Source organism: Oryctolagus cuniculus, chromosome X (assembly GCF_051225735.1).
Source record: "Oryctolagus cuniculus isolate XC-2025 breed Fujian yellow rabbit chromosome X, ASM5122573v1, whole genome shotgun sequence".
Lineage (NCBI taxonomy): Eukaryota > Metazoa > Chordata > Mammalia > Lagomorpha > Leporidae > Oryctolagus > Oryctolagus cuniculus.
The window spans coordinates 108,132,958-108,148,291 of record NC_142888.1 but is presented as its reverse complement, the minus strand read 5'-3'; the positions used below and the strand labels follow the sequence as shown (position 1 = coordinate 108,148,291).

At 39.2% G+C, this 15,334-nt stretch overlaps 1 protein-coding gene and 1 pseudogene across 50 annotated transcripts in view; one reads left to right on the top strand and one right to left on the bottom strand.

Annotated features, from left to right (window-relative positions):
- ENOX2 (ecto-NOX disulfide-thiol exchanger 2) overlaps positions 1 to 15,334 on the top strand; it is a 322,971-nt gene that overhangs the window by 28,234 nt on the left and 279,403 nt on the right. The gene's annotated exons all lie outside the window — the stretch shown is intronic.
- On the bottom strand, positions 8,995 to 9,085 carry LOC127485088 (U2 spliceosomal RNA; annotated as a pseudogene).

The following is a 15,334-nucleotide window of genomic DNA, read 5'->3' as shown; positions in this document are numbered from 1 at the left end:
ATGCCCCTCCCGGTACCTTAAACTGCTCCTTCTTACTATGAAGCAGATGATGGGTAAGCAGTCTCTCACAGAATCCAAACTTCTCTCTTTTCAGTATAGAATCATTCCAACTAGTTTCAAATTGTAAAGTGGAGGAGAGGACTGGTACCCTTTCTGGTTTTAAATCTGGATCATAATGGAGCACCTGCCAAATCATTTTCCTTTATGATCCCAAATTATTGACAGAGAGAAGAGCACTGTAGAATGGAGTGCCAATTTCTTATGGCATTTGTGGACTTAAGCCAAAATATTTGAAACCTTCAGCCAGATGGATCATTCCAGAGCTTTGAGAGCAACTTGTAAAAGCCAACAGCCTGTATATTCCTTATCTGGTGAAAGGACAGAGGAGGATAGAAAGAGAGAAAAGATAATTCAGAATGATTTATATTCATTAACTTAACTATTATCAATATTAATTGTAATGTAGGATGCTGTTCTAACATTTATGAAGTGCAATGCTTAAAAGCTGAAGACTAAAAAAAAAAGTAAAAAAGGAATCCAGTAGATGAGCCCATTGCTAAATGACTGAGCCAGAGACAGCATATAAATATATTAGAAATGGCCTAAACCACAACATCAAGTTTTATTATTTCATAGGAAATCACTATTGGGATTTATGTCTCTAGTGGAAATATATAAAGTACTCATATATTCCTGGCTAATGAGGAGATGGTTATGAATGAAAAAAAATTTCAGATGAAAGTTCAGAAACATTTTGTATTATATTAATTTTGATAAAATCTTAGGGTTGTAAGAAACCTTAAAAGTTAGGAAGTCAGCCTCCCTCCCCCTCTACACATATACACTACTGTATGTTCCATGAATGGGTTCCATGAACCCATCTACTCCATCCTCAGATGGTCAATCCAGTTTATGTTTTCATACTTCCAATAATTTGGCACTCTTGACCACATTTTAGTTTTGAATGGCACCAGTTGTTGAATGTTTGCACAAATGACCCAAAATTGCTCTCCCTTCAGCTTCTACTCATAGCTCCTACTTTTAGGCATATCACCATTCACATAAACTACAACATGAATTGAATCCTCTGGAGTTGTGTAGTGTGGTGGCCCTGATTCTGCATATTCCTTGAGCCTTCACTAAGCAGCCTCACCTCACTTGCAGAAAACAAATACAATATACTGCTTGAGTAACTGATTTTTTTAATTAGCACCCTTATTGAGGTATGGTTTGTATACTAAACAATTCATGAATTTTAAGTATATAATTTAATGATATTTTATTTATTGACAGTTACAATCATTACCAAAAATTAATTAATTAATTAATTTTATGACAGCCAGAGTTAGACAGAGAGTGACAGAGTTATAGACAGTGAGAGAAAGACAGAGAGAAAGGTCTTACTTTTGTTGGTTCACTCCCCTAATGGCCGCTACGACCAGCTTGCTGCGCCAATCCGAAGCCAGGAGCCAGGTGCTTCTTCCTGGTCTCCCATGCGGGTGCAGGGACCCAAGCACTTGGCCATCCTCCGCTGCCCTCCTGGGCTACAGCAGAGAGCTGGACTGGAAGAGGAGCAACCAAGACTAGTACCCAGCACCCCAACCGGGACTAGAACCTGGGGTGCCGGTGCCGCAGGTGGAGGATTAGCCAAGTGAGCGACGGCACCAGCCAGTACTAATCTCCTTAACCATTACCTTACAATACCCTTTACCACCTACCTCCTCAGTGCTAGGCAGCCACTAATCTTTTTATGGATTTGCCCATTCTGGGCATTTTGCATGAATGGAATCATTAAATATGTGATCCTTTCCTTTTGCATCATGATTTCAAGGTTTGTCCATATTATAGCACACATTGGTATTTCATTTCTTTGTTTGGGTAATATTCCGTTATAGGTTATATATTTTGTCTGTTCATCAGTTGATGAACATTTGGGTTGTTTTCAATTTTTGACTATTATGAATTATGCTACCATGAACATTCATGTTTAAGTTTTTGTGTGGCCATCTGTGTTCATTTATCTTGGGCCTATACCTGGGAGTATATACATGGATCATATTGTAACTCTATGTTTAACTTTTTGAGGAGGTGCCATAATTGTTTTCCAAAGAGGCTACACAAGTTTACAATCCCATCAGCAGTAAGGATTTCAGTTTCTCCACAGTCTTGTCAACTTACAGGCTGTCTTCTTATTTCAGCCATAATAATGCGCATAAAATTGTATTTCATTGTGGTTTTGTAAATGCTTACTACAACTTTGTTGGTTGTCTTTTGATTTTCATGATGGTATCAATTTGTAGCACAAACATTTCTAATTTTTTTGAAGCCTCATCTATTTTTTCTTTGTTGTTTGTGATTTGATATCACATATTAGAAACCATTGCCTAACTCAAGGTCATTAAGATTTACTCCTAAGTTTTGTTCTACAATTGTATATGATATAAGGTTAAGTATCCTGTTATTCCTGTGGGTATCCAGTTGTCCCCATACCATATGCCGAAAAGACTGTTCTTTCCCTATTTCATGGTCTTGGAACCCTTGCTGAAAGTCAGTTGAAGGTAAATGTAAGGGTTTACTTTGGAGTATTCTATTCTGTTCCTGTGATCTCTATACCTGCCCTTCACCATCTTGATTACTGTAGCTTTGTAGTAATTTTTGAAATTGGGATATTAGCGTCCTCTAACCTTGTTCTTTTAGCTATTCTTGGTTTCTTGCATCTGTATCTGAATGTCACAACCTGTCAATATCTGCAAGAAAAAGCCAATTTGGATTTTGAAATGGATTACATTGAATCTATAGACAGGAACTAATTTTTTTAAAAAAAGCCTTTTTAATGATGCCTTTTAAAAGTGTATGCACACTTCACTTAAAATATAATCCTATGAGGAGTGGCTTTGTACAGTTTCTCTGAACCCCTTCAGAGACACCACTATGTACTTTTGGTAACTACCTTTTTGTTTTCTAAGTGACTATAATCCCCTTGGTATAAGTATGTCATATAAGAACCAAAATGAAGTTGTCCTGTTCAGTGACGGATTATTCATACCTAAGTGAAGACACCAAGAACAACCAAACTGAAGGAGAAAATTAGCTAAGTCAAAGATGGTTTCTTTCACTCAGTCCTATCCTGGAGTTAATATGCATGTGTGTGTTTTTGTGCACATGTTTTGGTATCAGTGTCTGCCTGGGTGGTAGTTGGCTGTGGGTGAGTTTCTCTGCATGTTTGTTTTAATCCTGTGTGCAGATATGTGCTTATGTTTACAGGTGTGTGTGTGTGTGTGTGTGTGTGTGTGTGTGTTGTTTGGTGTCTTTTTTTAAATTTTGAACCCTAGCAACAATGCCTTGTGATAATGTAATAGAGTATTATGAATAATCTTCGTGGTATTTCATCCTTTTAGCTGAGCTTGTTGCAATTTTGGAGTTACACATGAATCTGCCCCTCCCACTACAATGGTGGTGTCCTTTATTTTTTTTGCTTTCTCTCCTCGGTATAGCACTCCCTTGCTTGACTCTGGTTTTTGCATTTGCTTTTGGATTGTTAAGCAGCAGTTCCACATGATCTCCCTAGTTGACTCTCTCTACACACACATTTGAACACACATATGCATATGTATGCACACAGACTGCTATGATTGCCTGTGCTGCCAGTCTTGTGATGCTGATTTATTGGCCTTTGCTCTCTCTTCCCACCCTTTACTACCAAGGAGCCAATTGTTATTCAGAACCTTTCTAATTCCTTCACACCCCACAGCCTCAGTTGGTACCAAAAGTGCCAGGTTGTATAGATGGAACAGTGTTTACCTATAGATGGAACAGTGTTTACCTAGTGGCTTTCTAGGCCATGACAAACATGGCTTATCCCACTCACTAGAGTTTGGAGAACAGAAAGCTGGTCCTTAAGAATGAAGAGCTTTCAATTAGGATTTTAAAGCTTAGTCAACTAGAAAACTGGTGTTGTATGTTGCCTCTTGCTTTTTTTTCTTTTAAACTTCTCCCTGCCTTTCTTCCTTCATTCTTTTCTTCTCTTCCTTCATTTCTTTCATTAGCATTGATGATCTGCCATGCAGAGGTTATGAAGGTAGGTAGTAAGTATTAATGGTAGGCTGATGCTGATGCCACCTTGGGGAAATATCAAAGTATCTGAGATTGATGAGACAGAGTTTGCAAAAGATTTCTTGAAGATTCTGATATGTATTCAGTGGGTATTATACAAGCCTGGTTGAGAATCACTAAGATAAATAAAAATGACTACTGTATTATCTATGAGAATTTTATTCTTATCAATCTTCTTTGCCTTCCTATATCTTAACAAATGCTTTTGCCTTATAAAACAACATAGAACAAAAGAGGAGAAAATAGAAACTTACAACAATTTTTCAGATGGTTTCCAGTGTTTACAGTTTACTATATCCATCAACTATGAGGAGCCCAATGAGGTAAAGAAGTTGTTGCAAACAAGAGGAAAAGGCATGCGCTCCCCACGGTATTCCAGCCTATCAAAAGCACTAGCAGATTATGTGAGGAAGGAACACTACTGTCTGACATGAACCAAGAGGAAAACAGTGCTCTGTGAGACTTCTCCCAGATTCAAAATATTTTTCTCACATTATTGTACCAATTGGAGATTCTGTGTTGGTTGATGATCTTTTTTAGGACACAACAGTCTCATGGGAAGGTTAAGCCTGAAACATTTTAACATCAATTACTTTAATCAAATATTAAGATAATTTCTATCTGAGGTTTCTATTTCCCAGTGTCTTAGAAAGGAAGGTATAAGGGAGGTATGTGTGTGTCTCCTTATCTCTTCCTTTAACTGTTTGGTGGTTATGGGGATGGACTTTCAAAATACTTTTGTGTTAAAGAACTGAAGTGCTGATATCGGATGAAGGGACATGTTATAGATTAATTTCATCTTTCTAAATCCTATCCAGCTTATCCAGCTCACATACTACACCTCACAGTAAACCTTCCCTACTTTTGCTAGCCTACATTGATTCTCCCCTTCTCTGAACTGCAACATTTATTGTCTACACCACCCAATCCAATGTTCAATATCCTCCTGTTCTTTAGCGAGTTTATATGTGATGAACTTGTTCCCCTTATACATGACTAATGATGTATGTGTACTATAAATTACTAATGGAAGGAAATGATTGTAGTTTTTGAAGGCATGGACTGTGTCTCATTCCTTACTTGAGTATTCTCCATGGCATGTAAAACAATGTATTTGGATCTAAGGAAAAGGCAACTATGACTTATTAAAACTAAGATTTTGCTTAATATTGTTATCTACCATAAAACATAACAATATTTTCCAGGGGATGCCATGATGGATATGCTGCTCAGAAATGCCTTTAGTTTCTCTGCCCAAGTCGGCTGCATTCTTTCTCTGCCACGCACTAGCCTTAGCTCATCATACTAGCCATTCCCATGAGCTTGATACTGGCTCCTTCTCTTAATGTCTACTGACTGTGAGAGCATATAGAAATGCTGTTCAGTAGCTTCACACAATATGATAAAAGCACTGAAGAAAATATAGCAGCAGTCTCTTTATCTCTCTTGTTTCCCAGGTTTTCAAAGATCTCTACCTGGTAAGCCCATTAGTTTTTTTCTTTGTTGAAGTTTTCTTTATAGAACATAAAAATTCATTTAAACATACTCACCTTTTTTTGAGGGGGTGGGTGTAGACTCAAGTAGGAAAAATAAGAATACCCTTCCAGAAAGATAGAGCAGCTTTTAATTCTTAGCACTTGCTGAAACAGTAAGCACAGTAGCCATAAGCAGAGTGTGTGTTAAGGGGATTTATATATTTAACCATTTCTCCTCTATATTTACTTACTCTTCTACTTCTTCCTGTACCATCAGGTAGAATACAGTGCTGACAGGTAGAATACAGTGCTGACAGTTGCTTCTCTTCCCTCTAGTTGAAGTTTAAAATTATGAACGCTGTATAATGAAATGGTGATTTTTATTCTATCCTGGTGGTAAAAAGGGATTTGCTGATGTGTAAAATGAGACAAAGATAAATAACAAACAGATGTTCTCACAAAATGTTCATTAAATCCCTGCCTAGTGGAAGATGCTGGATTACATGTGTTCAAACTCTAAATGTGTTAGAGAATAAGGAGCTTTTATACCTTAATGCTCAATTTAGGAAAGACTATATAGCTTTCTCTGTAAAAATCATAGTAATCAGTGACTTACAATCTTCCTCATTTCACAGTGGCTTGTCATGACTGTTTTTAAACTTTTCTTATTGATTTTGACAGTTCCAATTATCCAAACAGGCATAACCTTATTGAGAGATTATGAAGTGGGTTTAAACCTCTTTAAAGGCCCCAGACAGGGGTTGTCCAACGTGTGGAAGTTACAACTTTTGCTTGAATTGCTTGTAAAGGACTGTCTGCCTGGGGGATGTGCTAGTGATTTCAGGGACGTGCGGATAGGAAAGGAGAGCAGGAACAAAACCACCTTCACCTTGCTCCTCTGGCTCTTGCATAAAAAGAACCTGTAGTTGTTGTACAGTCTGTTATTTTCTATAGCAAGGGCTACCTGCTCCTGTTCTGTGCCAAGTGTTAGATAGGTGTTGTATGTTAAAGTACTTTCTGTATGTTAAATGTACTTTCTGCTCCAGAGGTAGGAATACAACAAATGTGTTTTGTGTGACCCACATAGGGTTTGAATTTGACTTCCCTTAAACTGAATATGTATTCTTCAGTTTGACATAGACTCTGCAACTCCCTATTGTACTACATCACAAATTCATGCTGTTTTTAAGAACACTTTAAAAACTATTTGAAATACAGATAGAAATAGAGTCCTCCTATCCACCGGTTCATTCCCCAAATGCCTACAACACCTGGGGATGAGCCAGATAATAGCCAGGAGCCCAGAATTCAATCAAGGACTCCCACATGAGTGGCTGGGACTGAGACACTGCTCTCTTCCCAGTGTGCAGTAGCAGGAAGCTCAACTTAGAAGTGGAGCTGGAGCTCAAAACTAGGCGGCCGGCGCCGCGGCTCACTAGGCTAATCCTCCGCCTTGCGGCGCTGGCACACCGGGTTCTAGTCCCGGTCGGGGCGCCGGATTCTGTCCCGGTTGCCCCTCTTCCAGGCCAGCTCTCTGCTGTGGCCAGGGAGTGCAGTGGAGGATGGCCCAGGTGCTTGGGCCCTGCACCCCATGGGAGACCAGGAAAAGCACCTGGCTCCTGCCATCGGATCAGCGCGGTGCGCTGGCCGTGGCGGCCATTGGAGGGTGAACCAACGGCAAAAAAAGGAAGACCTTTCTCTCTGTCTCTCTCTCTCACTGTCCACTCTGCCTGTCAAAAAAAAAAAAAAAAAACTAGGCACTCCAATATGGGATTTGGGCATCCCAAGGGATGTCTTCTGCAACAAATACCCATTCTTCGTTAAGCTCTTTATCAGTAAGGGAGAAGAAGGAATTGAGGATGACCCCTAGATTTCTAGTTTGGGTTATTGAACAAAGGTAGCAACAGCCTATTTTAGGAATTCAGGAGTGTGAACAAATTTGGAAGAAAAGATAAATTGTTTATACTAGGTTTAGGTATCTAAAGGTTATTGATCAGAAATATAGATCTGCAGGTCAGGAGATAAATCTGTACTTGAGATATAGATTTTGGGAAGTCATTAGTTTATAGGTGATAGCTGAATCCATTTAAGTGGATGAGATCACTCATAGAATATATTTAGAATGCTAAAACAAGACTGAGCTCAGTGAGAAATCAGTGAAGTGACCAAAGATATGCTAAAGAAGGAAAGAGTTTTATGTATAATGTAGACCAGTCCTTCTCAAAGTATGGTTGATGGGCCTGTGGGGCTCCCTAAGATTATTCTAGAAAGTCTCAGAGTTCAAAACAATTTTCACAATAGTTCTAAGATGCTTTTTGCCTTTTTCACTATGCTACTATTTCACTGATGGAACAAAGGCAATTGTGTGTGAAAGTGCTGGTGCTTCCCAGGAATGAAGGGAGTGGCACCAGACCGTACTAGTTAGTGATTATATTCTTTACCACCAAAACTCTCAGTTAAGAAAACAAAGATATTTTCACTTAGCAATGTCATTTTAAAATCAGTTAATATTATTAATTTTATTACACCTTGACCCTTGCATTCATTTTAAAATATTCTATGTGTCAAAATGGGAGGTGTACATAAAGTACTTCTGATATATGAGTTATGGTGGTGTCTCAGAATAAAGCACTTGCATGGTTGAGTTGCAAACCAAACTAGCAGCTTTTTACATGGAATTCCAATTTCACTTGAAAGAACTGACAGACTATGCTTATTCTTTGTCACTGTGTATTTGGCAGACATTTTCTCAAAACTAAAGTGAGCCTGTTACTTTAAGGAAAACAGCTGTCAGTGTTTCTTGCTAATGATAAAACTTGAATCTTCAAGTGAAATTAGAATTTTAGAACATGTATATCTGCCGCCATGTGCTTCAGAGCCTCCCAATAACATATAGACACACTTTTAGTGACATAATCTTTATAATCTTGCTTAATGAAATATATCACCATTTGCATGATTTATATAACTCAGTGAACCAATATTTATGAAGTGATCAATACATGATGTTATAAAATCATGCCTGGGAAAAATCCATTTGAGGTGCAAGATTGACCAGTGTTTTTTTTTTTTTTTAAAGATTTATTCATTTATTTATTTGAAAGAGTTACAGAGAGAGAAGGAGAGGCAGAGAAAGAGAGGTCTTCCATCTGCTGGTTCACTTCCCAATTGGTTGCATCGGCTGGAGCTGCGTGGATCCAAAGCCAGGAGCCAGGAGCTTCTTCCAGGTCTCCCACATGGGTGCAGGGGCCCAAAGGACTTGAACCATCTTCTACTGCTTTCCCAGGCCATAGCAGAGAACGGGATTGGAAGTGGAGCAGCTGGGACTCGAACCAGCATCCATATGGGATGTTGGCACTGCAGGCGGTGGCATTACCCTCTACTCCACAGTGCAGAGGCCCCGACCAGTGGTTTTAAAATGACAAAGCTCCTAAAGTTTATTAAACTGATAGGAGAAGATACTACACTTGATCTTAACCAAAAGGTAGAGAAGTGATCCTAAAGTTTATTAATATGGATTCAGATTCCCTGTTACACTAAATGAAACTGACATTGTAAAATTTTGGTGTAGTATCAAAGACTATCTACAATTATCTGAAAAGACTGTTCAAATACCCCTCCATTTGCCAACTGCATATTTACATGAGGTTATGCTTATTTACAAATACTTCAACTGAAGAACACATGTAGTAGACAATGTAGGGGCAGACGTAAGAATCTAGCTGTCTTCTACTAAACTGCTTTCTATAAAAATATTTACAGAATTGTAGAACAGTGCTATTCACTGATTTTACTTTATTTTGGAAAATGTTATTTTTTCTGTTAATAAGTATTGGATTTATTTAAATCAGCAAGTAAATACTTTTAAAATGTCATACTTGCTAACATAATAGATATTAGTAGATATAATCTACAAAAACCAAAAGTTTTTTGGGATTGTGAATACTTTTTTTAAAGATTTATTTTATTTATTTGAAAGAGAGTTACAGAAAGAGGTAGAGACAGAGAGGTCTTCCATTTGCAGGTTCACTCCCCAGATGGCCACAATGGCCAGAGCTGCGCCGATCTAAAGCCAGGAGCCAGGAGCTTCTTCAAGGTCTCCCACGTGAGTGCAGGGGCCCAAGGACTTGGGCCATCCTCCATTGCTTTCCCAGGCCACAGCAGAGAGCTGGATTGGAAGAGGAGCAGCCGGGACTAGAACCGGCGCCCATATGGGATGCGGGCACTTCAAGCCAGGGCTTTAACCCGCTGCACCACAGTGACAGCCCCTTGTCAATATTTTTTAAAAGTATAAAGTGGTCCCTAATAGTAAACAGTTTTATAACTGTTGTAGACTACTAAGAAAAGCATCACATTCATCACCACAACCATCAATGTTTCTTTGTGGTGGAACTTCCAAACTTCTCTTAGTTATTTTGAAAAGGATAATATGTATTTTTTGAAACATCGCAATGTACCTCATAAATTTGTACAATTATTATGTGGCAGTTAAAAATAAAAATAAAAGTGGTAAGGGGAACAAATGACAAGACTCATTATGTAACCTACAGTTTTGTAAGTTAATTGAGATGATGCAAAAGCAGAATGCAGAAAAATTTGACATAATACCAAGTGGCTGACTATACAGTGGGCATAAACAAGAAAAAGAAGAGTATGAACTAAAGTGGCACAGGATTTGTTAGAAATAGAGACTTGAGTATATGTAGGATTTTATAGAACAAGAGAGTGAAGAACCTGCATTATAGCCATGATGACCAGCATGAGCAAAGTCCTAGAGGCCAAGATAAGCATAATGTGCTTTAGGAACAGTGAGGAAACAATTAGACAAGAGATTAGTTGGATGACTAGGCTAGAACCAGATTATGGAGAGCCTTATCTGACAGGATGAAGGTTTTAGATCTTATGGGCAATACAAATCTATAAAGGGTCCATGATTTGGGTTGATGACATCATGAAGGGATATTTCATGAAAATTAATCTAGAAGTAGCATGAAGGAGAGATTAGAAATTGAAAAACTATAAACTAATTAGAACAATATTATAATCATCCATCTGTGAAATGATGAAGACCTAACTATGGGAATGGAAAGTAAATAATAGATGTGAAAGATATTCTAGGGACCGGCACTGTGGTACAGTAGGCTGAGCCTCTGCCTGGGATGCCAGCATCCCATATGGGCACTGGTTCATGTCCCAGCTGCTCTTCTTCTGATCCATCTCTGCTGCTTATGGCCTGGGAAAGCAGTGGAGGATGGCCCAAGTGCTTGGGCCCCTGCACCCATGTGGGAGACTGAGAAGAAGCTCCTAGCTCCTAGCTTCTGGATCAGCTCAGCTGTGGCCATTTTGGCCATTTGGGAAGTGAATCAGTGGATGAAAAACCTTTCTCACTGTCTCTCCCTCTCTCTGCCTGTAACTCTACCTCCCAAATAAATAAATAAAATCTTAATAAAAGAAAGATATTATAATAGCATTATGAACAAGTTTTGATTGATTAGAAAGGGAAGATTAATATTGAAACTAGTTGAGAGTTTGGTAATACCATTGATGTAAAATGAAAGAGCAACAACAGATCTACATTAGGTCTGCCACATGGGTGACAGAGATGCAAGTACTTGGGACTTTATCTGATGCTTCCCAGGGTAAGCATTAGCAGGAAGCTATAATCAGAAGTGGAGCTGGGACTCCAGCCAGGCACTCCAATATGGGATGTGGACGTCCCAAGTTGTATCTTAACTGAGTACTCCAAATGCTCACCCCAGCAGTTAGATTTTGTTAGGAAGAGCCAATGCAGATGGCTGAAGAGGGAGCTGGTGTGGTGGCATAGCTGGTTCAGCTGCCATCTGTGATGCTGGCACCCCAGATGAGTATCAGTTCAAGTCCCGACTCCTCCACTTCTGATCCAGCTTCCTGCTAATGCACCTGGGAAAGCAGCTGGAGGGTGGCTCATCCATGTGAGAGACCCGTATAGGGTTCCAGGCTCCTGGGGCCTGCTCATCCTGGCCATTGCAGCCATTTGGGGAGTGAACCAGTGGGTAGGAGATCTCTGTCTATCTGAGTCTCTCCCCTTCTCTGTAATTCTGATTTCAAACACATACAAATCTTTTTTTTTTGGAAAAAAAAAGTTGAAGAAATCAATGGAGACTGTTACAAGAAAAAATGATTGCAAAAGCCAATGGAAGACAGAATTTCAAGGAGATATAAATCAACCATATCAGATCCCAAAGAGATTTAATATATAATGTAAAGTTTCTGAAAGCACTTTTAAAGTGATCTTTGTATGTTTTATGCAATGATTTTTTTTAACTTTTATTTAATGAATATAAATTTCCAAAGTACAGCTTATGGATTACAATGGCTTCACACCCCCCCCATAACTTCCCTCCCACCCGCAACCCTCCCCTTTCCCTCTCCCTCCCCCCTTCCATTCACATCAAGATTCTTTTTCAATTCTCTTTATATACAGAAGATCAGTTTAGCATATATTAAGATTTCAACAGTTTGCACCCACATAGAAACACAAAGTGAAAAATACTGTTTGAGTACTAGTTATAGCATTAAATCACAATGTACAACAGCACATTAAGGACAGAGATCCTACATGAGGAGTAAGTGCACAGTGACTCCTGTTGTTGACTTAACAAATTGACACTCTTGTTTATGGCATCAGTAATCACCCTAGGCTCTTGTCATGAGTCGCCAAGGCTGTGGAAGCCCCCTGAGTTCACCAACTCTGATCATATTTAGACAAGGTTGTAGTCAAAGTGGAAGTTCTCTCCTCCCTTCAGAGAAAGGTACCTCCTTCTTTGATGACCCGTTCTTTCCACTGGGATCTCTGTCACAGAGATCTTTCATTTAGCTCATTTCATTTTTTTTTTTTTGACAGAGTGTCATGGCTTTCCATGCCTGAAATACTCTCATGGGCTTTTTAGCCAGATCCTCTGAAAATACTAACCGATAGAATAAAAAAGGGAGAGAACGATCCAACATGGAAAGTGGGATACACAGCAGACTCATAGATGTTTCATAAGTGCCTAGAATTGTGCTTGGCATATGGTTGATGATGAATAAATTAATGAATATCCTTGTCTACTGCTGCTAAGTTTTGTGTAAACCTTATAAACATAGTGAAGGAAAATCATTAAAGAGCAACATCTTCAGTTACAAGCCTTAGTAGATATATTGATTCTTTCTATTTGCTTATCAGGCACTGTTGTTGGAAGACAACACAGTGTTATTGAAATGCACAGTGAAGATGAGGGTGGATCATTTCGCTTTGGTGACTCACAAGTGAGGCAGCCAGTGGGAGGTAGATGATAGATGTCTATTTACATTACTCTACAAACCAAAACACAGCTGGTAGACTTACCTTTTTGGATTTGCTGTTCTTTTGAATAGGATGTATTTTTTTGCTGGTGATGTCTGGTGCATACATCATCCTGCTTCAATATCAATAACTGCCTGAGAATTTAAACATTTACGGGCCTGGTGCTGTAACATAGTGGAGAAAGCCTCTGCCTGCAGTGCCAGCATCCCATATGGGTGCCGGTTCGAATCCCAGCTGCTCCACTTCTGATCCAGTTCTCTGCTGTGGTCTGGGAAAGCAGTAGAAGATGGCTCAAGTCCTTGGGCCCCTGCACCCATGTGGGAGACCCAGAAAAAGCTCCTGGCTCCCGGCTTTGGATTGGTGCAGCTCCGGCCGTTGCAGCCAACTGGGGAGTGAACCATCCGATGGAAGACCTCTCTCTCTCTCTCTCTGCCTTTGCCTCTCTGTAACTCTGCCTTTCAAATAAATAAATAAATCTTAAACATTTATAATACTAGTCATTAAGAAATTTGATTTTAAACATTTTTGTATTGGTTCATAAATTTTAGTTGCACATCTTTCAAAAGATCAGAGCATTAGTTATATTGAAAAGACTGTGTCCAATTTGGTGGTTAAAGTAATTTAGTTCAGTTTTAGCATGAGTAGTGATAATTGATATGAGAGACAAATAGGTTTTTTTAAAAAAATGTTTATTTATTTAAACAACACAGAGAGAGAGAGAGAAGGAGGGACAGAGAGATCGTCTATTCTCTGGTTCATTCCCCAAATGGCCGAAACAGCTACAGCTGAACTGATCCAAAGCCAGGAGACAGGAGCTTCTTCTGGGTCTTCCACATGGCTGTAGGGGTCCAAGGACTTGGTCCATCTTCCACTGCTTTCCTAGGCACATTAGAAGGCACCTGAATTGGAAGTGGAATTGAGCCAGGAATTGAGCCAGCGCCCATATGGGATGCTGGCACCACAGACAGCAGCTTAACCTGCTGTGCCACAGTGCTGTCCACAGGGATTTTCCCTCACAAACTAATTACATAGCACTAACTATGTTTTGATTGTGGCTTTTGTGTTAGTTATCAACTTCTTTGAACAAATCATCCTAAAATTTAACATGTTAACAAATCAAGTATTATTATCTTACAGTTGTTGTGGGTCAGGAATCTAGAGATGGTTAGCTAGTACCTTTATTCAAGATATCTCAAAATGATGCTGCAATTGAGCTATCTACTGGGGATGTAGTCTCATCTGAAAGCTTGACTGGTGTGGTTCTTGACAGACCTTGTTCCCTTGCTACCCGAGCTTCTCTGCAGGGCTTCCCCATGAAATGACAGTGGCCAACCAGAGAATGATCCAAGAGAGAATGATAAAGAGTGTCTAAAACAGAAGCCAGAGTTGTTTTTATTACTTAATCCCAGAAGTGATATCCTATCATTTTGAAGTCAATAAATCTATACCACATTCAAGGGCAGGAGATTGCACAGAGGTTTGTGAGTACTACGAAGTGAGGATCATTGGGAATTACCTGAGGAGCTGCATCCCACATATCTGTTGATATCTGTTCTACCTTGTAAACACACAACTGAGGTTCTAGAAAGTGGTATGATACAGAACTAAAGTCAACTCTTTTAATGATGAAAACAGGAACACATCCTATCTCCTGAAGTGTGAAAAGCTAGATTGGGGGCTCGTGCTGTGGCATAGAAAGTTAGGCCTCCACTTGCTGTGAACACTGATTGGAGTCCCTACTGCTTCACTTCTAATCCAGCTCCATGCTCATGGCCTGGGAAGGCAGCGAAGGATGGCCCAAGTCCTTGGGCTTCTGCACCCACTTGGAAGATCCAAAGGAAGCTCCTGGCTCCTGTTTTCAACCTGGCCTTTGCCCTGGCTGTTGCAGGCATTTGGGAAGTAGACCAAGAGATGGAAGATCAATGGATCTCTCTCTGTATGTCTCTCTGTGTGTGTATCTCTGCCTTTCAAATAAATAAAATTTTATGAAAGAGAAAGGTTAGGTCTTCCTCTATAAAGGATAAATAACTTAGAAAAATGTCTAAGTCTTATGCACATACATGCACAGGATTTTAAAAGACATGATGTATTTACTAAAACACAGAATGAGAAAAATAAAAAGCCAAATGAGAAAAAGTGGCTAATATGAAGGGATTAAGTTTTATATTAAAGTGACTCCTAGAATCAATTTTTACCCAGTAAGATAGAAGAAAAGCGATATTAACAGCAATTTTATCTTAATTTTAATGCTGAGATTCAATGTAGGTTAATATTAATGTAGGCTAATATGAAACGTGATGCAAACTATAGTTAAATGTAGCCCCTTTATTGTTACTTTTACCACATACTGGAAGGCAGAGACAGAAAAAGTGCAGTAAACCAGTAAGAAATGAATTTTAGAAGAATATTATAGATTTCCTCA